Below are 7,846 nucleotides of genomic sequence, written 5' to 3' on the forward strand. Positions count from 1 at the left end.
CCAACCTGACCCTGCCCAGCTCCTCCTGGATTTTCAGCCAGTGGGAGCTAGAGGCTGGGGCTGGCACCTGTGCTGGCCCCAGCAGTATAAAAAGCTGCCCTGGCGAGCAGCTCAGGGCTACTTGCCCTCAGGAGCTTCTGAGGCTCAGTCAGATGGTATCTGGGGTCACTACCCCTTGTGCCAGCTGAAGCAGCCCTAACCTAGAGTGGCCCCTGCACCCTCTACCCACTGTAGCAGTCTGGCACTGGGGGCTGCTGCCTGGCTGTGACTGGTTGCCACCTGTGACATCATTTGCCCCCTTGCACCTGCAGCCCTATGGCTGTATGCCTGCCAGACCCAGATGGGGATCGCACAGCTGCCAGGGCTGTGATATGGGCACTGCAACAGAGCCATGTCTGCATAGCTGGCATTTGTGCGAAACTGTTGTCATGTCTTCTGGTGTCCCCGCTCTGCTATGTGGGCAGCTATCACCCAGAAGGTGCGCTCGTTGTGGTGGCCTGCTTTGGCCAAAGCATGTCCTCCTCGTCCAAAATGGCCAGGAGTTTAGCCACCTTGTCTGCCCTCCATCTGGGTTCTCAGTGCTGGCCCTGGGCTGACTTCTGTCCAGGTCTCGCCACCTGCCTCCCAAGCAGAGATCCTGGTGTTCCCTGTTTAAAAATGGCAAATTCTCTAATAAAAAACCCAAATTCATTCTCTCATAAAAATACCCAAAATCTATGTTATTCTGCTATTAAAATGAAATGCCACTATATATAGAGAGATCAGTTGGGCAATGTTTTGTTGATATATTTACAATGGGGAAGCCTACCAGTGCTTCTATCATCATAATAAATTAATTCTAAATATCTCTATACTTCAGCATTTGTGTTTGGTTTTTTTTATCATAGAAAAATCAGAGCTGCTCCTGCCCCCTTCGTTACCGGGATGTGAGGCGCTGAGTAGCACTGATATGCCAGTGCCCTGCCCCTGCTCCTCACTACCAACCCACAGCCCCCCCAGCACCCCTCACTCCTGACCCACAGCCCTGCCTCCCCCACTAGCTCCCTCCCAGCAGCAGCTCCATCCCAGCACCAGGACACGAGTCCAGCTGCAGCTGTCCCACCCACTGCTTTGTGGCTCTGAGCAGTGCCAGCCCTCGCTGTTCTGCTCCCTGTGCCCAGGCCCCAGTAATCCCCATGTCATTCCTGGGGAGCTCATGACTGGGACTCAGGGACTGGGCTGGACAAGCCCCTTCGCTTTCAGGTCAGCCTTCCCCTGCACAGGCTGCTTTAGAGGGGCAGATGGGCTCTAAGCCTGGCTCTGGTGGCCTCTCCTACCCAGAGCGCTCCCCCATCCCCAACCCCTCTTTCTCTCTCACATGCACCCTGCTGCCACCTCTGCCTCTCCTCCCAGCCCATCACTCACCCAAGTGAGTGGGACCAGGAGCCCCCGAGTCTGGGGCCACATGTCCCAGCACTGGTGTGGACATGGGGCAGGGCTGCAGTGTGGCAGTTGTCATGGCTCCTGCCAGCAGGTCCTGTCCCATCTGGCAGCTGGGCACACAGGCTGTGAGATTTGTGGTGAGATGTGGGGTGTGTGGGGTGGGTGGGAGGTTTGTGGGGATGAGCTTTGTGGGGGGTATGGGTCTTGTGCAGATGTGCTGGGTCCCAGGTGGCCAGGACTGTGCCATGCCATGGTGGGGCTCTGGAAGAGGTGGGCCCTGAGCACCCCAACGGCTGCTGCTGCAGAAGCGGGGTGGGGTGCACCATGTAGGGGGCGGGCATGGAACCCACCTCTTCCAAACAGTCCCTGCCACCCTCACAGTCCCCCCACACTCACAATTCTCCCCCGTCCTCAGTCTTCCTACCTCCATGTCCCTACTTACCTGGCACAGAGCCTGGGTCCATTCCACCGCTGCAGCCTTGCCCCATTCCTATTTCCCCAGCATGCTGAGGTAGCATACTTGAGCAGCAGGGTACAGGGGTAGGCATAGAAATGCTCTGGCCAGGTGCCAGAGTGTCTCTCTGAGGACCCAGCCTCTGGTTGCTTCAGGACACACTCTAGGAGTGTGCCCTGCACCCCTTTTTTCCAGTGTGTGTTTTTTTGATACTGGGATTTCCTGGTATCAAAATTAGAGTCCGTACTGCAAATATGCAGCACATGGGAAACATTTTTTTTGTTCCCAATGTGCCTGTTGCAGCATTGAGATGCTGCAACAGGCACGTGCTTGTTAGTCTGGATGTGGCCTTTGAATCTTCCCAGAGGCTTTTGGGATTAGATTCAATAAATGACAGAGACACTGAAAGTAGGACTTGGAGAAACTGAGGTGCCTAATCCAAAAAACTCTGTTTCCACTGCTGCCTTGAAATGCCTGACCTCATTGGGCACCTCCCTGTTTGACTCCAAAACCCGCCAAGGGCCTACAATCCTCCTTCTGTAATGCTCAGATCACCCCCAGCCTACGCAGCTCTGAGCCCAGCTCCTACCTGTGCTCCACTGTGCTCCAGCACTTAGGTGGAGGGGACTGTCTGCACTGCGGTAGGCTGCATGCTCCAGGAAAGACGGGACTGAACGTATCTCATCCATGCCCCATCCCACGCGTCTGCAGGTATGCTCCATACCTGAAAATACAGTAAAATCTGGTTAGTTTATCACTCCAAGACCTCAGCATGAGATAGTATCTTGGGATACAATATTTAATCACTTAATTTCTGTCTTTATGCTTTCACAGCTGCAGAACCTTCAACCCACTCACAGGTGACTTCTGAGCTCTTTTTCAAGGCACTAAAGGTGTAGAAGGTGAGACATCTCTTCCAAACAGTCCCTGCCACCCTCACAGTCCCCCCACACTCACAATTCTCCCCCGTCCTCAGTCTTCCTACCTCCATGTCCCTACTTACCTGGCACAGAGCCTGGGTCCATTCCACCGCTGCAGCCTTGCCCCATTCCTATTTCCCCAGCATGCTGAGGTAGCATACTTGAGCAGCAGGGTACAGGGGTAGGCATAGAAATGCTCTGGCCAGGTGCCAGAGTGTCTCTCTGAGGACCCAGCCTCTGGTTGCTTCAGGACACACTCTAGGAGTGTGCCCTGCACCCCTTTTTTCCAGTGTGTGTTTTTTTGATACTGGGATTTCCTGGTATCAAAATTAGAGTCCGTACTGCAAATATGCAGCACATGGGAAACATTTTTTTTGTTCCCAATGTGCCTGTTAGTCTGGATGTGGCCTTTGAATCTTCCCAGAGGCTTTTGGGATTAGATTCAATAAATGACAGAGACACTGAAAGTAGGACTTGGAGAAACTGAGGTGCCTAATCCAAAAAACTCTGTTTCCACTGCTGCCTTGAAATGCCTGACCTCATTGGGCACCTCCCTGTTTGACTCCAAAACCCGCCAAGGGCCTACAATCCTCCTTCTGTAATGCTCAGATCACCCCCAGCCTACGCAGCTCTGAGCCCAGCTCCTACCTGTGCTCCACTGTGCTCCAGCACTTAGGTGGAGGGGACTGTCTGCACTGCGGTAGGCTGCATGCTCCAGGAAAGACGGGACTGAACGTATCTCATCCATGCCCCATCCCACGCGTCTGCAGGTATGCTCCATACCTGAAAATACAGTAAAATCTGGTTAGTTTATCACTCCAAGACCTCAGCATGAGATAGTATCTTGGGATACAATATTTAATCACTTAATTTCTGTCTTTATGCTTTCACAGCTGCAGAACCTTCAACCCACTCACAGGTGACTTCTGAGCTCTTTTTCAAGGCACTAAAGGTGTAGAAGGTGAGAAGGGCAGCTGGTACAAATCAACTTATGAGCTGCTTTTTCTCACTAGTCCCCTTTTATTACATCACTTTTCCAGCAACGAACACGTCCCACTACTAGTAAGAATTACTCCTGTGAAAGAGGGGCCTGCTGTATGCAACGCCCATTAGTATCCATTTTCATTAGCAGCCTGTCAATAGAAATTAAATTACATGAATACAGCACTATCGCTGCCAACATCACTGCAGGAAAACATTAATTAATCCTCATTTACATTAGTCAGTGCCACCATCAAATAGACTCTTCTGTTCTTACAAAGACATTTCCACAAATGATTGTCATTACATGATAAACAGCCCTTCACTGACTCACTTATTGGTAACTCGCCACCACGCTCTGTTTTTTTTAATGTATCAAATGCACTGTGGGATTCTTTTCAAGGTCCAGCTGATAATAGCCTCTGAATCCAATTCAAACCCCACACAAACACCGAATGCTTGTTTTCAGCTTTGAAAGAAAGACAACTCTCCAGCCTAATTCATGAAAGCCAAAGCTAATTTATTTTTCTAAGGTGTTTCTAATGTGCCCAAGTGCAATCCTGGTCCATCTTCCACCCTACATCCCTGATACACTATTAATGCCAAAGGGAGGTGGGTTCTTTTCCTCCTCTTTTTTGTTGTTTTTTTGACTCAGTCTTAAGGATAAGGTAACGGCATGTTACAAGCATTGCAGGAGTGGAATTGGGGGGGGGGGGGGGGGGGGGGGGCGGAGCGAGGGGAAAGGGGCTTGAGCAGGGTGGAATAGAATCACATTTAGGCACCTAAGGCCACTTACACACCTAATAGATGGAATCAAATTGGCCCAAGTGTATGTCTCCACCGCAGTTTCAAGTAGGGATGCTGCCACCCCTCCCCACTCCTGCTTCCACACAGCAAGCCCATAAATGTACCTGTGGTTGGTTCTCAAGACCTCAGTATCTAACATGCTTGAATGCAGCCACTGGAGATGACCCTGGAGCAACCTCACCAGTCCATTTCAAACTGTGGTCCGTGGACCCCTAGGTGCCTTCAGACTATGTCTAAGGGGTCTGCAAAAGATGACTATAATCGATCAAAAGTATGTGAATACCCACATGTACAATTCAAAGGGGTTTGCACCTCCATTCAAAATTCTTTAGGGGTCTGCAAATGAAAAAAGGTTGAAAACCACCGCTCTAGAGAACATCCCAACCAGGCACACTGCTGCCACATTATACAGGTGCCCTAAGAGGCCTCAGGTTAGCTATCTTTCTCAAGGTACTTTTTGATAGAGTAAAACCGAGAGAGAATTGATCCTGCCCTTGTCTTGCCTGTGGAGGAGAAAAAGAACTAAACTCTTCCCAGGCCACGCACATGAAATAAAATGTGCCTAAGCACATCTTGCTACCAGAACTTTGATAGTCTGTGTTGCTGAACTCAGAGCTGAATCCAGTTCTGCAAGCAGCCCATATTTCACTATAGTCCAACCAAAATCCACAGAGCCCAAGCTGCTGACCTTATGAGATATTTAAAATCCCAGTCTTGCAGTTGTGACAAATGCAAACCCAGGGCTTGATTTTCCATTGCTTTGTCCCTTGTGTAATCATTCACAGTCTTGAGAAGGGAGTGAAAAGGGGATGAGAAACATTGCAGGAATATTTTGCACCTATTTTGCACTCAGTATTCACAGGTGTCAAGGACTCCTTAAGGAGCAAAGCAGTGAAAGAACAGGACCAGGTGTCTGCTCGAAGTTAACCACCACAGAAACCTTTAGGGACAACCTTGTCATCATCACATCACTTCCTAAGTGGAGGGGCTGTTCCAAAGGCATAGCAGGAGGTGAAAGTTTAGCCATCTCCCTCCCTTGGGACTGATTCCTATGGAGAGCTCCCTCAGAGAATTGCATGAACCGGGGTTGTGCCCACCACTCTTTAGGTGCTAACAACTCAGCAGCACAGTGGGTTCTCACTTTATCATTCATTTTCTGAAAACCAAAGTCGAGCAGTGCCAGTTCAACTGCTATTTTCGGGCCTTGTCTAAAAATGTATGAGCTAAACCTCAGATTAACATGGTCTCCAACGTTTCAACACCTTGGAGCAAGATCTCTGTAAACTAAGGACACCGCATGTACTTCCTGCAACGCATCGTGTTTCAAGTGGGAATCATTCCAGATCTCAGGGCCATCAGGATACAGAGCTGCACAGTTACATTACTTCTGGTTTTATTTTTTTCTGGGCTAAGGGGATGATGAAGTAACTCATAAAACTTACAGTTCTCCCTTCCTACCTCCCTCCATCTTATTTCCATGCTGAGACACAGGCCGAAGTTCGGTCTATTCACTTGAAATGAAAATCAGACAGAGTTTAGCCTCCGAACTACCGCAGGTAGAACCTCGAGTAGGTGTTAATACCTGTCACCAGTAGACAGAAAGAGCACCGTGCTATTTATTAGTGAAAGAATTAGTACATACACTGGTGTTTGCAAATATTATTTGAACTACTAGCAAATCGCCTATCAAGAATGATGGGGGAGGGGATGTCAGAGGGGATGGAGCCCCGCCTCTGGCCCTGTGCCCCGCCTCCTTCGGGTCCAACCCCATCCCCACTCCTGCTTCAGGTCCGCCCCGGGCCCCGTCTCCACCTCCCTCCCATTTGGGTCCGTCCCCGCCCCCACCTTCTCTCCCTCATTCAGATTCGAGCCCAACCCCCTGCCCTGAGTTTGGGTCCAACCCCGCTCCCCGCCCCCCCGTTAAGGTCTGACCCTGTCCCCACCTTCAGGTCTGAATCTGCTCCACACCCCGCCCCTCCGTTCAGGTACAACCCTGCCCCACCCCACTCCCCGAGTTTGGGTCCAACCCCGCTCCCCGCCCCCCCGTTAAGGTCTGACCCTGTCCCCACCTTCAGGTCTGAATCTGCTCCACACCCCGCCCCTCCGTTCAGGTACAACCCTGCCCCACCCCACTCCCCGAGTTTGGGTCCAACCCCGCTCCCCGCCCCCCCGTTAAGGTCTGACCCTGTCCCCACCTTCAGGTCTGAATCTGCTCCACACCCCGCCCCTCCGTTCAGGTACAACCCTGCCCCACCCCACTCCCCGAGTTTGGGTCCAACCCCGCTCCCCGCCCCCCCGTTAAGGTCTGACCCTGTCCCCACCTTCAGGTCTGAATCTGCTCCACACCCCGCCCCTCCGTTCAGGTACAACCCTGCCCCACCCCACTCCCCGAGTTTGGGTCCAACCCCGCTCCCCGCCCCCCCGTTAAGGTCTGACCCTGTCCCCACCTTCAGGTCTGAATCTGCTCCACACCCCGCCCCTCCGTTCAGGTACAACCCTGCCCCACCCCACTCCCCGAGTTTGGGTCCAACCCCGCTCCCCGCCCCCCCGTTAAGGTCTGACCCTGTCCCCACCTTCAGGTCTGAATCTGCTCCACACCCCGCCCCTCCGTTCAGGTACAACCCTGCCCCACCCCACTCCCCGAGTTTGGGTCCAACCCTACTGCACCTTCCTCCCCGCCTAGGTTCAGGTCTGATCCCACCCCCCCCCAAGTTCAGGTCCAATCCCACTCCACCCCATCCCCCCCAAGTTCAGGTCTGACCCTGCTCCACTCCCTCCCCACTCAGGTTCGGGTCCAGCGTTGCCCCAACCCCTCCGTCTGGCTTATTGACTCCATCCCACCTCCTGCCCCCCATTCAGGTGTGACCCTGCTCCCCTCTTGGGTCTGACCCTGCTACAACAGAGGGGCTCCCGCCTATCCTCAGCTGGCCATGCCGCTTGTCAAGTGCTCAGGGCCAATTTATTTTTTTTCCACTGTGGAGGTGAGGTGGAGGGAGCCACTGCACGGGAGGCTTCAGAAGGAGGCAGCAGTGGCAGAGGAGCTCCCATTTGAACTCAGCTAGCCTCGCCCCCAGCCGCCTGGCCCGTGAAGCCAATCGGTGCACACGCAGTTGGGCAAAAGCTTTATAGACAGACAGACAGATAGACTAAGCCTTTTATTATATTAGAATTTTAAGGTAATTTCTTTAGCAGACTATTTCACAGGTTTCCACAGACATAGCTGCAGACAGACTGAACCCAACCAGTTCTCACACAGATGAAT

The sequence above is a fragment of the Alligator sinensis genome, unplaced genomic scaffold (assembly GCF_000455745.1).
Source record: "Alligator sinensis unplaced genomic scaffold, ASM45574v1 scaffold171_1, whole genome shotgun sequence".
NCBI lineage: Eukaryota > Metazoa > Chordata > Crocodylia > Alligatoridae > Alligator > Alligator sinensis.